Here is a 17012-nt window from a genome sequence, read left to right on the forward strand (position 1 = left end):
ACTCCCCCTGCTTGTGTTCCCTCTCTCGCTGGCTGTCTCTATCTCTGTTGAATAAATAAATAAAATCTTTAAAAAAAAAAAAAGTGACATGGTGATGTTGACTACAATATTTCCTACAATATTTGCCTCGTGTTAGGCGCTGTAATAAGCACTCTCTGTGTAAAGTCCCACTAATGCCTTACTTCATCTCTGTGATCTGGTACCAACCTGAACTACAGCAGGTAGTAGAGGGCTCTTAGGGCCAAGTTAAGGTTCTTGCTTTTCATTCTAAATGAAGGGACATTTGAGATTTTCAAGTAGTGGAATGATATAATTAAACATATCAATATTTTGATGTCAATATTTTATGTTTTTAGTGATTATTAGTGAAATTCTATAAATATACTTTAGTAAATTTACTAAGATTGGGAATAATAGATTTTTATTTGTGAGAACAAGTATGTGCTTTTGTGTGTATAATGGCGAGTGGAACAACGTTCTCTGAGGAATTGAGGGCAGAGATTAATTTGGAGAATAGCACAATAATACAAGTATAATATGATAATGGCCTGAAAAACACTAACAACATTAGGAATGAAAAAATTCGATAGATCATACCTATGGAGACAAAGATTTTAACAAAGTGAAAAAACAGAATAGATCTTGAGCCCAAGAACACAAGCAAAATCTTTCTGTAGTTGCAAGCTGGGAGAAGAAAAGAGAGTTCAAATGTATTCATCCAAAACTGATCACTGTACCAATAAGTGTCTCTCTACATTCAAACTAGCCTATGCTTCTTAGGGCTTGAATTTACTGGCTGCACAGGCTCTATAGTAGTCCTCCACTTTCTCACAGGAATTTCTCTTGCCCAGGTCCTAATGAAGAACATGTCTGAACTCTGCCTGTTAGAAAGTACTCTTTATTTGAACCCATTTCCTAGTCTGAACAGAATCAGTGAATGAGGTGCAGTGGAGGTCTGCTTTCTCTCTGGCTTCTCAGGATGCGTTGTAGCACCCAGAGCAGCTGGCAGGGAGGAATGGAGCAGCATATATTCTAATATGGTTAACTTATTCTAATGAGCTGCATTCTCTAAAATCAGACTTGCTGATGTTGGCAGGAAATAAATTTAACTCCCCTGCACAAATAGATGCAAAGCTGAATTCTCTGATACATTTCATTTTCCACAAGGTAATCAAGATTCATAAAACTTCAATTTAGGATCAGGGCACCAGGGAGTCAATGTCCTTGAGAAACACAAAATCTTCTAATCAGAATTGTGTTTCAATGGTGTTAATCTCACAGGATCTGATAAATGGACACAGTGGAGTTGAATCTTATTTGTCCTCATTGTCCTTTCTGCCATCCATTTCATTCAACATCAAAGTAATCGAATACATAAAATCTGCACTATTTGCTTTTGGCCCAGAAAACACTACTAGTGTCTTTAATCAAAAGAACAGGAGATGAAGTTGATGGCACTTTTTTTTTTTTTTTTAAGAGAGCAAGTGAGTGCACAGGAGCAAGGGTGGGAGTGGGGGTGGGGAGAGGGAGAGAGAGAGTCTTAAGCAGGCTCACACCCCACCTGGAGCCCAATGTTGGCCTCAATCTCGGGCCTCTATCTCGCAACCCTGAGATCATGACCTGGGTGAAATCAAGAGTTGGACGTTTAACTGACTGAGCCACAAAGGTGCCCCAGTGGCACATTAATTTCTAAAGTTATCAACAACTTCAAAATTATTCTAAGTTCTTAATCATGGAACACTACATCAAAAACTAATGATGTACTGAATGGTGACTAACATAATAAAAAATTTAAAAAAATATTCTAAATTCTTAAATCTTCCCTTCATGGTCCCAAATCAAATTAACACCTCTCTTGTCTCCATTTTCTATAGAACTTTATTAACTTCAAAACAGAAGGTGATGCAACCATCTCAAATATATTCTTTTCACTCTTTCAGCCCCCAATGCGTTATCATCAATAGCTCTCCAAATAACAGCCCGTTAAGGAGGAGGAGAGTTTTGGCAGCAAAATGAGGGCTAGCAGAGAGAAGGCTGAGAAGTATGATCACACATAATTTTTAAAATTTGCTTATTTTTAAAACATGGCATACTATCAGCCATTCTAATATAACTCATACAAAGCCCTGAGTACATGTCTGGACTCAGGAGCACTTAGAACTTCCAGGGCAAGCATTTTGCATTGAAAATCAATATTGATGATGCTAAATAAGTCTGCTACTTGGAGTCACCTGGACATGAGTTTGTATTACTGAAGTCAAAGTAATTAATGACACATTTAAAATTCTTCCATTCCATGTGGAATAAGAAGCTACTGCTTAAGAAGTCAACTAACCCTCTTAGATTTCATGGGTGTCTGATCCTGAACACTTTAAGGAATGTGCTGCTTGTAACTTTGAAATCACCAGTGCTTGTGTCTGTGATCAGGCAAACGTAAGACAAGAGAGGAAAAGAACTTCTTGCGAGGTTGAAGGAGTGGTAGTAATTTGGTGGGCATTTAAGAAAATGTGGAAGTGAATTATGAAAGGCAAAATGTGTTTATTAAATATTTGGTTATGGGAAATATAATTTCTTAAGTTTGGGTATATAAAGAGTTGATCCGATAAGAGGTGGTATTTGTAGATGTGATTAGTAAGGGTTTTGCCAATCTACTGTTAGGTATAAACCAAAAGACGCTCAAGAAGAGCTATGTTGTCATTGCACTTGGAATAAAATACAGAATCTATTCTATGACCTGCAAAGCCCCACGTGAATGAATCTCAACTGATGTGTTGGTCCTGTCCGTTTTGATTGAATTGGTTCCAAGTTCAGCCTAGAAGTTGATAGTTAAGTGTGTGAAAAGGATTGAGCAACACTGCCCTCCATAATAGAACTCTTGATTCTCTCTCTCTAATCTCGTGATCTGCACACCCTAAATATTCCTTCCATCACTAGTCTACTCAGTATTAGACTAAGCCAACCTCACTTTCACTTTAGGGCTTTGTATTTGCTGTTTTTGCTTAGAATGTTCTGATATTGACCACTCCTTCCTTTCATCCTTCTTACCCCTGGTAGATAATAGCTACATGGTCAGCCCCTTTAAATGTTCAAAGAGGCCATTTGTAACCTATATTAAGTTTAAGAAGATTTTCCATTTCCATTACTTTAATCACTTTGAACCCTATTTTATTTGCTTTATGGAATTAGTCACTATTGGAAATCCTCATTCATTCCTTTCCTTGTTTACTGGCTGGGAGCCCTCACTACAAATTAGAGAACATTGTCCCTATCATACTATTTACTGATGTATCCTTTGTGTCTAAAACCATGCCTGGCACAAGGGGTATTCACTCTTTGTGTTGAATAAATAAATATTTGTTGAATGAATAAATGAATGAGTGAGTGAGTGATTGAAATGTCAACAAAAAAAAGAATGTACTGGAAACTCTTTCTTGACCATGAATTATTGTTCACTAAATTCCAATGCCTGCTTTATATTATAGAACACATTTTACCTTCTTTCTACTTACAGTATTTTTCTTCCCTAGGCCTTTCTCTTAACTTTTTCAACAAAGGCGAAACAGACTTTGGATCAAAGAATATGCAACACATGTGCCAATGACCAAAACAATTTTCTATCAGAAAATTCAATCAAGGCTTCTTTAATCAGGGCATAAATCTTTCAGACACACATCACAGACGATATGACATTAGATCATAACTGCTCTTTTTTTTTCAAGCTATTCCCCCACATCCATTTTGCAATTACAACCTCTCAGTGGTAGAGGAATAGCACTGAAGTAGCAAAGGGAAAGCAATACCCTGAAAAAGCAGTTTTAAACATGATGAACTTGGCACTTTTAGTTTATCTCAGTCTGCAATTTCAACTCTCATGGGACTCAATGAAATGGAATCAGGCAATGCCGATCAATAATCTGAAATTCTGTTATAAAGGGTGTAGTGTAAAATAAACATTAAGAGCCAGCGTCTGTCTCCTCCTTCTACCAGCAACACCCTCATATTTCCCATGCCCATGGAATTTTTTTTTAAGAGAGAGAGACAGAGACAGAAACAGAGAGAGAGAGCAGGGCAGGGGGAGGGGCAGAAGGAGAGGGACAGAGTCTCAAGCAGACTTCCTGCTGAGCACAGAGTCTGAGGCAGGGCTCATAACCCTGAGATCATGACCTGAGCCAAAATCAAGAGTCAGAAGTTTAACCGACTGAGCCACCTAGGCACTCCACCATGGAATTTTTTAAATGGTGGTGAGAACTGTTTATACCTGTTGGCATTTCTACTTTTCTCCAATCCAAGGAGAACATTTAAATAGAAGAGACTGAGTTCATCCCAATCAATCTTTTCAGCAGCGTCGTATACTTGTCTTAAAGAGTGGCCGTTAGGGAAATGACTGCATTTGGCAATAGACATATTCAAAATAATGGAAATCTGTAAAAAGAAAAACCTTATTAGATAGTATTTTTTAATACAGGTGAATAAAATCCTATTATTGAGGGAGATTTTAATGGAAGTATTTGGTTAGTTCATTTAAACTAATTAAAGTTTTAAAGACAGACAATTTCACTTTGTAGTTTTTGAATTTGAAGAGTTTAGAATATGTAGGGGTAAAAATCATTGAAGTAGAAGTAAGAGATATAAGAAAGTGATGTCATATTCCATAATCTACTGGTAAATTGGCTCAAAAGATCTCTTAATTGTTCCCAAGAGTGATGCATGAAGTTTTTCACAATGTAACCAAACTGTGAAACTGGAATATATGGCGAGAAATGTAATACATCTAACTCAGAGAGCATACATTGAGTTCTGGATGGGATACTAAAGCCATAGCAACTGTTCTTTACAGGAGCATCTTATATAACATAAGAACCTTTATAAAAGCATCGTTCTGAATGTTAACAATAACAAAAATGATGTATTTCTTTAGTTCTTTTGTACATATGATTTATTTTTACAAAATGAGAACTATACATTCCATTCTTTAGATCACTTTGAAGGTTTTTTTAAATTTTGAATTTTAATTTTCATGATTTTTTTCCAAGCATCTGGAGACCCAAATACTCATCACTCAAACTTAGTAGATGTTTCCACCTTTCTCTATTTTCTTCAGTGGCTTCTCTCATTTTCAAGCAAATGTAAAGCCATAGATACTATTTAAACACCATAATCAATAACTTCACCCTTCTTCCGAAAGTTAACCATTATTTGGAAGTTAGTGGGTACCAATTCCATAACTCACATCTATCTGTCTTCTAGATTTCTTAATTGCTCTTTCATGCTTTTATCTATTTATCTGCATGGACAGTGGTTGGGGTGAATTCTTTACTTACTAACTATGTGTTTTTGAGCAAGTTACTTAATGTCTATACATCATCTTCCTCATTTGTAAAATATTGACAATAATGGTGTACCTCATAGGGTTGTTAGGAGATTGATTCATTTATGAGGCACTATAAAAAGAACTTGGTATAACATATATAAATGTTTGATAAATTACTCAATAATATATTTCAATTCATTAAGTCTTTGTCTCCAAATTAGAGTTTATCCCATTTATTGTGATTTTCCTAATTATTTCAGTGTTTTCTTCATTCTTTTTCACATCTTACTATTTTCATTTTGTTTTTTCCTGTTTCACAAATTCTTGTCCTTTTAAAATAGGTGTTATCTTTTCATTTACTTGTTTATAGAATTGTTCAGCAGGTTCTACGAATTTCATTTCATCTGGAATAAATTCCTATTCAGATTTTTACTTGTTGGCTGCCGATTTTGTTGACTATTTTATTTTGCTTATACTTTTTTCTTTTTTTCCTTTCCTTTTTTTTTCTTGACTCCTTCCTCAGCTTCTCCTCAAGTCATCTACCTGTCCACAAACCTAAGTTAACAACCTTGTGTATCTTTTCTGTATTTCACTTAACACACACCCACACACGACTGGAGGACATATTTTTATAAAATAACACATCTGTGTTTTGTAGAATACTTGTGGAGGATATTAAGAGATATTATGTGAGGAAAGTATGCTGTAATCAAATAGTTTTGGGAAACACTAGGTAAAACAAAATTGAACAGGTTTCTCTGCTGCCAGACTTCTTAGTGCATTTATCATAGAAATGTGAGCAAACTGTGTTTGCCTCCAAATCATTTGACAACAGAAACCTTTCTTAATAGGGAAATTCGTATGCTATTACTATGAAGAACAGATTTTGGGAAACACTGACGTAACGCTTGCAAAAAGAATCATTTAGTCTTTAACTATAAATTCAGCTTTCAGCCGTTTGAAGAGGCCAAGCAGCCATTATTATTAACTACTCCAGCTTCTTATTTTGCATGCAGAATCTGGATTCTTATCCCTTTGCCTGGTAACCAAGCCCCTGCCTAAAACCTAAGGATCAGAAACAAAGTATCTGTCTTGGTTTCCTGTCCTAGCCCTTGACCTAAATTGTCCTTCCAAGATCCAGGGTGCTGACTCTAAACCCAAGCAGCCTACTTCATGGTCCTCCTACTAATTAACTGTCTCCTCATTATGTGACCCAATTCACAAATTTCTATAATATCCAGATCTTCATTCTTAGTTTACCTCTTATCAATACATAAATTCAGAAGAGAGTATAGATTACAGAAGAAAAATAAAGGATATAAAAGAATCATAAAGAAAGTGAGTTTTGACTTGGGCATTTACTGAAGTAGGGACACAGCATGAGTTAAAAGGCTATTTCTATTTAGCCACCTTTAGTTTTCCCCATAGATTTATTGGCTGAATTAAATGAGTTAACATAAAATGAATTAAATGAGTTAACATATAAGAGCATGTAGTGTTATGCTAGTTCAGTATAGGCAGTAAATGTTAGTTCACATTCCATTCTTCAAGTAAGATCACATAGCCAGGAATTCTTCATTTATAATATGAAGAATGTCTAACAAGCATAGTGGATCAATTCATGTACTTAAAACATAATTGCCACAAATTACTAGACAGTAGTAAGCTATTTTCTGGTGAATATTATGATTAATAATAATAATTATTATTATTAATATAATAATAATAATATTCCTATATTATTAGGATATTTAGGCAACTTTAGTAAGTTTGCACATAACTTCCTTAATGGGTAATGGGGGAAAATGGGTAATATATGAGAGGTAGGTAGAATTATTAGCGTAGATAAAAATTAAGAAACTCTAAATCAGAGAAGCTTAACAACTTGTCCAAAATAATAAATTTAGTAAGTCAAGCAGCTGGGTCTCTAACTCCAAAGCTCATGCTTCTTCCACTATACCATATTGTTTTCTCACTTTTTAAAATTTGTCCCTTTACATGCAATTTGGTATTTTTGTTATTAATAGGCATCTTGCAAATTGTGTCAATATTTTCTCTGCTTTTTAAAGTTGCTAAATGTATATTCATCATCATTGAGATTGCTCTTTTTGTAAGTAAGCAGTTCTACAAATATACTCTAGTGATTATATAGTTAGTGGTAATAGCAATAGTAGTTACAGAGTGTTATGTAAGCATGTGCCTTTTGCATGGTTTTAAATATAGATTACGGTATATTCATAATTTTTTTTCTTGGTATGTAAGTTAACTAAGTTTATCATTATAATGATATCTTGGTATGTAAGTAAACTAAGTTTATCATTATAATGATATCTTCAATCATTGTGTATCATTTTATATAAATAAAATACTCTTTAAAAAACATAATTGTATTTAGCGGTGACTTAATATACCCCCAAATAGCATGGAAACTATAATGGTCAGGTGTTCCAGCTTTTATGGATCCTATTTTATATGCTTAGCATTGTCTTAAGTATCTTATATACTTATGCTATTTAATAAATACAGAAATCCTATGAAATTCCGCAGGGTCACAGAGCTAGTACGTGAAAGTGACTGAATTCAAAGCCTGGCAGTTGGTAAAAGAGCCCTTATTCTACTCCATATGCTATACTTCTTCCATATCAACTCTCACTTAGTAGGGGATATATATTTAATATGAGGTTGCTTATAATTAAAATTAGTGGAGGGGTGCCTGGATCACTGATCTTAGTTTCGGCTCAGTTCATGATCTCATGAGTCATGAGACTAAGCCCCATGTTGTGGGCTCCGTGTTCAGTGGGAAGTCTGCTTGAAGCTTCTCTCCCTCTGCCCCTTCTCCCACTTGTGCGTGCTCTCTCTCTCTCTAAATAAATAAATCTTAAAAAAATAAATTGAAAACCAAAATTAAGAAGAAAGTTGTACCATATTATAGTCAGGTAGACTATGCTTCTCATCTCATGTTGTCTCCAGTCTCTATAAGAGTGACTAAATCAGACACCTATACAATTCTTTTTTCAAGAAAATGTCAATTCTGATTATATTAGAAGTTTGACATTTTGAATGGCCGACGTTTTTTGGAGAATTTCCTCTTTAGGCAAAGGAGAGATGGAGATACTAGAAAATTATCTAGGCAGAAGGCAAACACTTTAAATGTATTGCAGAAATTAGAGTCAGTAAATACTTGAGAGTAATTGTCCAAAAAGGGAGAAATAGTGACAAATGCAGTAAATTCCAAGAAATAAAGGCTGGTCAGATACAAAATCTGTTCCTCTGCCAAGAGTAGAGTATTTCTGACTATTGAACAGGAGATTCATGACTACAAGGAATCAAGAATACAGTTGACCCTGGGACAGTGCATGGGTTAGTGGCATTGATCCTCTGCATAGTAGAAAACCTGCTTGTAACTGTTAACTCCTTAAAAACGTAACTACTAACAGCCTACTGTTGACCAGAAGCCTTAGTGATAGAATACAAATAGCATATAATTTGTTTGCTTTATGTATTATATACTATATTCTTAGAATAATGCATTTTTTCTGCATTTTTTCATTATTTCTAGGATACACAGTTCATCTGAGAGTTTTTTCAAATCATTACAAATCTCCGAAAATTATTCCAATATAATTATCAAAAAAAATCCACATGTAAGTGCACCTGCACTGTTCACACCTATGTTGTTCAAAGGTCGACAGCACTAAAAAAGATAAATAGCAGTCAGTGGTAGAGAAAATAAATAATATTTCAATGGCAAATCATTTACAAACAAAAAAATCAGTACAAGTTTTGTCACAGATGGTGAGTGAACAGTGACTACTGATACAACCAGAGAATGAAGCATTAAGTTTTTGTCATTGTTGTTTTAAAGTCTGGGGATGAAGCAGGAAGGAAAATGGAATGTTAAAGCCTTGAACTCTGCATAGTAGTAGGAAGTTTTATATTCCGCAAGATTGTTACTCCCACGTGATTATATCTACATATAAACCTAGGTGAGCCGTCTTCAAAATGGTCAATAAATCTGACAGAGACGCATTTGCCCATTATTCCCAATCAATGCAAGGAAGAATGTGTTCGAACACAGCAAGCAATCAAAATTCCCTTCTCTCCTGGAAACCACAGTTACCTCCAATTTTTCAAAAACAAATCTTAATCTGTTCTCATTCTCAAATGAGTCTTTCATTTTGTTATTTGGTGATAAAAATCGAATATATGCTAAAATGATAGAAGTTTAAAACTAACAGTTACCTAAGAAATAATCTGGAGTCTAAATTCTAGACTAATGTCCTCATGAGGAAATCAAAACCCTTTTAGGCTGTGACTTATTAAGCTCATGAAGTAGGTTACTTACTAGGTCTTCAGTCGTAGTCAGCTTCTTGTATTATATTAGAAGTTAACTTATCATTCAATCATCTGGAGCTAATCTCTCTCCCTCCCTCCCCCTCTTTTCCTTCCTTCCTTTCTTCCTCCTTCCCTCCCTCACCTACTCCTTTCCTTCCTTCTTCTCTACCTTTTTCTATTCTCTATACCTATCTCTCACCCTCAACATAGAAATTAAGGGAAATAACTCGGCAATTAAATGGAGTGAAAATAATTTTTCCAGTGCTCTTAAAAAATATTTGTATGTATTCAAGTGCACCATAATCCAAGTTCTATTGGACATCTCTTGAACTATGCTCATATTAAAATAGTATAGACCGCAAACATAATTAAGACATGATAATAGTTACTTAAAATTATGGAGATTCATATTTATTTCTACATTTAACCATCAGGGAGTTTAGTTTTCTTTAAAGTGTGTCTGTGGTCTTCATCATGTATGTAAAATTTATGTTAAAAATGAAAAATAAATATAATGGAACAATGTTATAGAAAGTAAGATGAATTAAAATAAAATAACAGCATTGGCTTAAACCTGAGGTAGAAAAAAGTAGAATCTGAGTATAGTCTCTTTAAATGGGTCTCACCTTGGTGGTCAGTTAAGGTTTTACACATGTAGTTTGGAGGTGTGCAGTGGTTTACGCTTATAAATTCAAAATCAGTAAACCTTGAGCCCCACAGGTTTCTCTCTTTCTGCTCAGTGTAGTGGTAATGGGAATCCCTAGGCAGGATTTGACTTGAACCTTTTGACCTATCTTGAACTCTAGTTCAGTGTTCACTATGAATATCACTTGATCACTTTTTCTCTTTTTCTTCAGTTAGCAGCCAATACACTCTAAGATAAATTTGAGGAAAAGCCATTTTTATGTCATAAATTCCTTGGACTTTAATTATACAGTATTTTGGAAAAATTTCGCACTTCTTTTCTCCATTTGCTTTCCAAATATTCATGTCATTTTGTTAACCAGGTATTTAGAAAGGCTCCATTATACTTGTGTCCTGCTTATATTTTAGAAAGAGTTAGACACATTTGTGTCCATTTGTTGTATACCAAGACATGGAAAATAAATAGTATTTTGCTCCTTGGGGTTTGGCAGTGTTGTGTGAATTATAACATAAAAGCATTTTCATTTGCTTAATCTTTCTCTTCCTTTCCAGTGCCCAGTACATTAAAACAAAACAAAACAAAACAAAAATCCAAATAAACAGAAAATGTCTTATTGAGATAATAGAAGAGTGACCTCATTTTTATTGTTACCTTCAGATTCAGCTATGTCATTTTTTCCTAGATGGAAGCAGACTGGATTTCTTGGCTTTTCCATTGCCCAATTTTTACAGATGTTTTTTGCCTCATTTTGAATTCACCTTGAGAAAAGAATGATTTTCTAAGATTTTCTTTTTTCTTGGACCCATGATAAAAATGAGTCAAACATATCTGGAACAATGGTGCTGTTTACAGAAATAAAGTTAATCAAGAGAATTTTAGATTTTTTTTGTTTTGCCTAGTAAATGTTAGTAATAAACACACATTTTTCTTCTTATGGATACAACATCACTAGTTCATTGTACAGACTGTGACCTGAACATGGTCTGTATGTTACTTTAATATCAGTAACCACCACAAAGCAGTTTGGCCAAATTATTAGGACACCAGGACACAAGTCAAAGTTTTTTTAAATATAAAACCAGTGTTCTTACTCTGTCCTATATAGTATGATAATCCAACTGCAACTTGTTTCTTGTTAGTGCTAATCAGTCCTTTTATTTATCTCCTGCTGGCTCCTCAGTATGTACCCAACCTAAGCTATTTCAGACTTTTTCTCTTCTCTTCTAGAACCTAATACCTACTTGCTCTTCTCAACAGGTGGTCCCACTACTGTGTTCCTGGAAAGGCTGAGTTCATGAGCTTCAGCTTTTATGTTTGTCCCAATTCAATGTTTTGTTTGCACCCACCCTTTCGTCTCTCTTTTAAGTCTCATAAAAACCCTCAACTCCTCTTTTTGATGTCTAAAGCTAAACCTTCCTTTCTGAGCTCAGATTCCATCATGTCCCAACTCCAGAGACACTTTGCTACCATTTGTAATCCCTCTGGCTTTGAGCTCAAGTTCTCTCTTTTAATTGGATCTCTTCTCTCAGCTTCACACACACACACACACACACACACACACACACACACACACTCCCTGATGTTCTTATTCTCATATCTGTGTGGCGTGTGAACACTCTGTAGGACACATTTCCTTTAAAACTAGTTGACAAGGGCTCTCTCCTTTATCAATGACTGGACTTCCTTGGTGGCCCAGATTTTTTCTAAGAACTACATGTGGGTCCTCTTTTCTCTTTTCATAGACTTGTCGCTAAATATCCAATATATTCTGATCTCCAAATCAGCGTTGCCCAAATCTAAATGTCTAATCTGTAGTCTCTCCAGCTCTAGTCCATATCTCCATAATCCCTCAGGTATTTCAATTTTCTGTTATTTCCAAATCAATATACACACAGTTCTATCATGTAAAACACCTAGTTTAATAATTACAGTAATAAATTCGCAATTTATTTTTTATTTGGTATTAACTCTATAATTTAACACGTTATGGATAGGTGAGCCTTGGTGTCTTCCAGGTTTTGAACTTGCAGGTTTTCTGTGCATAGCATTACCTTTAAAAGATGACAGAGTTTTCTATTTGATATTCATACACTTACTCTAAAGGTAATAAAATATTGTTGGACATAATGAGGTTTCAGATCCCTCTTACCCTATAATTCAGTGATTCCATGTTTCTCAGCACTATGTACTTAGGTCTGAATTTATATGATAATTAGATTCATGTGAAGGAAGAAAAAGGGCAGGTTATTCCAAAATTCTTAACTCAAAGTTATAGATTTTTCATAATATATAAAAACATGTAAGTGCGTTCTGACAAGTTAATATACGTGCCAGTCGTATCATTTTTTGAGAAACTACACTAATCTGAAAAATAGTTTGAAAACAAAAAGTTGCACGTACAAGTTTATTCATAATAAAACTTTTCGTTGTTTATTTCTAATCTACAACTGTTAGCTTTGTTTTATATAACTTCATTATATACATTTATTTATAAACTACTTCCTTTCAGTAAGATGATGCATTAGGTCTATTTTGACCCCACCGTTTATTACCTTTCAGTGCTTCTTTACATTGGGGTATTCCCTCAGATTTTTGATAATTTCATTTAAAAGTTTTCATAAGAGGGGCGCCTGGGTGGCACAGCGGTTAGGCGTCTGCCTTCGGCTCAGGGCATGATCCCGGCGTTGTGGGATCGAGCCCCACATCAGGCTCTTCCGCTGTGAGCCTGCTTCTTCCTCTCCCACTCCCCCTGCTTGTGTTCCCTCTCTCGCTGGCTGTCTCTATCTCTGTCGAATAAATAAATAAAATCTTAAAAAAAAAAAGTTTTCATAAGAAGTACACTTGGTCCCAGAGTCAATGGAGCCAAAGAATATGGACAAGGAAATCTTCACCATGTGGGATATGAGTCCTACCACTATCACTTGTATACCCCAGATCTTTTATGCCCACCCTGCTAGTGAGGGTCCTCAAGGGTCAGCAGGCATTTCAAAACACATTATTCCACATAAGTTCCCATATATTTTTATAGTATTAATTTCTTCATTGCTGTATCCCACAAAATGCACAAATCAATTGTGGTAATATAGAGATGCAGAATCTCTTTTTACAAAAAGGTTTTCTTATGAAGGTAGACTTAGGTACTGAAGTATAATCTTAACTTTCACCAATTACTGCCTAATCTAATTCTTGTCTTCTCAGCAGGTTTGAATGTGGAATACTTTTTTAAACTTCAATCTTAGATCATTATATCTAGAATAACATTTAAATGGAATTTGGGATTCAAACAGATGTATGGTGTTTTCATCTCAGTGGGCAAACTGCCCTCATCATCCACTTTTATCACTTTTCTCTCTTCTTCCTCCCAGAACTGAGTCTTCATTCTTTGCAATTCCATTGTATTTCATAGTCTATACTTCACAATTCAGGAATTAAAAAAAAAGTGGCTTTACAATGATGATAGTTATTTCATACCTAGTCATGTTTCTCAACAGAACTAATATCTACTTTAGGATGGAATTTATCCTTTATGTCCCTATAAGAACAAGAACATGATTGAGCTTGCATAATATATTTAACCATGTATGAAGTGTCACCATTAGCAGGTCACTCAACAAATTATGTGCAAGTAGCCACTTGTATTCCACAAATGTCAAATGCCAGGCAAATCTCATTGGTATAAGCCACAATGTTTCAACCAAAAGAAGAGCAGAAGTTTGGATCCTATAAAACATGAACTTCATTTGGCAACAATGAGGATTTTGTGGTCATGTGAACTGTATAAAGCCCAAAGAAAAGAAATAAGTATCTTGGCTTATGAAGAAGTACAAATATTTAGTCTCCTTGTTTTGAATGGACATAGGTCTTTTCTTTCATATCTATATGGGTTTAAGACCTTGGCATTATTCCATTCTCTGTCCCTCTACCTGTCCAAACACAGGGGTATGCTGAACTAGGGAGATTCATTTAGGTCAGTATGGGAGGGGTGATGGGAACACATCTGCTGAATGGAAGTAAAACAGAAATGGGCCAGATGGCAGGAGTAATGAGGGTGAAGAGCAGAAAGGAAAATTCCCCAAAGATCTACCAATGGTATTACTACATCTGCTGAGGAAAAGTTGACTAAAAAGGGAGCCAGCATGGTTTCCACACATCTGAATGAGCTGACTCAGTCGGGGGTTACTCTGCAGGGGTAGAATTAGAGTTGGTTAGGTGCAGGGAAGGAATGGAACAGAAAGAAAGAAAGGGACATTTTTGCCTGATTTTTTTTTGTAAGAACATCTCTCCATCTTTGAAAGCTACAATTATTTGCCAGCAATTAATATGCTTCTGATTCCAATCAACATAATAAAGTCTGTGAAAAGTAATTTTTTAAAAAAAGGCTCAGTGCTACCATCACAACCAATGTAAGCTTTTGCCTTCATTAAAGCCTTTTACAGCAAAATTTGCTACAATTTATAAAAGAGAAAGAAAATAGCTTTTTTAGTTTCCCACAGTCTGCAAAAATGAAACAGAAACAGAGATTCTAAAGATATTAAAAGATTATTGGTTTTGCATCGTTTACTTGGTATAGAATTGACTGGAAACAAATATTTATTTTTGCATATAAAAATTAGGCCACTGAATTAAAAGGTATTAGGTATCTTTTTAATACTAAACCATTTAGAACACATAAAAATAAAAATTTTTTATCTCTTTATCACAAGGAAATTGCTAACATTGATAATATTATTTTACAGAAGACAATAAAATAGTTTGAACATGTATTTAAAGATTTTATTTAATTATTTATTTTAGAGAGAGAGTGCACAAGCAGTTTGGGGGAGCGGAGGGAGAGGCAGAAAATCTCAAGCAGACCCCCCCCACTGAGCACGGAGCCTGACATGGAGCTTAATCGCACATCCCTGAGTCATGACCTTAGCCTGAGTTCATGACCTGAGCCAAAATCAAGAGTTGGATGCTTAAGGGACTGAACCACCCAAGCCCCTCTGAACATGTATTTTTATATGTGTATGTATATAGGAAGGAATAGAATTGCCAGGAAAAAGGGAAGCCAATGCAATAATCTTATTGCTCACTCATCCCTAAAATTTGTATTATAAAAATTTAGAGCCTTCCAATCAGGACAGCATTGATACTTAGGAAGTATTATTTCAGTGTTCTGCCTCTTTCACCCTGAATACAGATTGTATTTTCCAAGGTTAATCTGTGATGTAATATCAAAAATTCATGTATACATTAGTCCAGTCAATATGTATTATCATAATCATAGCCATGTAGTAAATGATACATGCAATGAAAATAAAAGATTCTAAACTAGCTAAATACACATATAAAGACTTAGATTTATGAAATGGAAAACCAAAGTTCATAATAATTTGTTATAAAATATAATTGAGAGAATAAAACTATTAGTTTAAGAGCCAGTAGCAGCAATATATAAATGGAAAGAACAATCTTTAGCAAAGCAGTTTGGAAAAATAAATAGCCCATCTGCTTGGCCAGATAGACTAGGTCTAAGGCAAAGAGACAGTAATAGCTTATGTGTTCTACATAATAAAATAAGAGGAGTTTTGAGTTTCCCAAGTCAGTCCTTCAGAAAGGAGTGAGGGAGCCAGAGAAAGCAGAAAGGAGAAAGAGAAGGGGATGAGAAGACCTATTCTCTCCTTGGAATATGACTAGTGAGAAATTCCCGAAGATGGAAATGGTTAAGGGACTTTTTAAATTAGGAAATCTGTTTTTCAATTTTAAGTTATCTTCATAGTAATGCAACCCTCCCCTGACCCTACCTTATTACTCTATAAACAAGTGGTTCTCAAAGTGTTATCTTCTGACCAGCAGTCTAAGCATTATGCAGGACCTTGTTACAAAAGCAAATTCTCAGAAGCCATTCTCAGGAGACCTACTGAATCAGAAACTCTGGGGATGGGGTGCAGGGAACTGGGTTCAACAAGCTCTCCAGAGGATTATAATGTGTGCTCAAGTTTGAGAACTTCTGACCTACGCATAGCAGAGAAGTCTGCTGTTTCTTCAGTGTTGTTGTAGTGGCACTTAAGGAAATAAAGAAAGTGGGTCATAGTCCAACAGAGATGTCATGAGCAAGAAGTGAGATGCAAAGTGAAGAGAAAAGAATTCATTCACCCAGGATCAGAAAATGAACCAACAGCAATAAGGTGTTCAAGTCAATTAATACTTGTCACTCCCAAGAAATTTCAAAGATATTATGAGAGACACTGAGTTTACCAGATTCTGTGGCATAGGAATTTGAGACGTTTATAAATATTAAATGATGAAGTGACTAATCATAAGTAAATAGTATGAAGATTTGGGGGATAACATAATATCTGAGAGACACTCAGAAAATTCCCTATTTGGAGAACTATTTAGATTATTCATAAATAAAAATAATTATCACTTTCTTTCTGGTTTCATTAAAAAAACCCACCTAACCCGCTGGAAAACAATTTTGTACAGGAAGAGTTTTTGAACTTAGGCATCTTTCTGAGAGTAGAAGTAATTCACACATGGGTAGGTGGCTTCTTGTGCTTAGTTTAATACAATTTAATAGTTATAGAATTTTAGTTTTTTAAAGGAATGTATTAACAGTGATGTGTTTTAAAACAGCTTAAAATAGTTGTTACAATTTCAGGAGTGTACAAATCTCATTTGTGACTCAGGAACCTGCTGAGAGATTTGCTTCTGGGGACCATTTCTAGATTGTGC

Source organism: Ursus arctos, unplaced genomic scaffold (assembly GCF_023065955.2).
Source record: "Ursus arctos isolate Adak ecotype North America unplaced genomic scaffold, UrsArc2.0 scaffold_15, whole genome shotgun sequence".
Taxonomy (NCBI): domain Eukaryota; kingdom Metazoa; phylum Chordata; class Mammalia; order Carnivora; family Ursidae; genus Ursus; species Ursus arctos.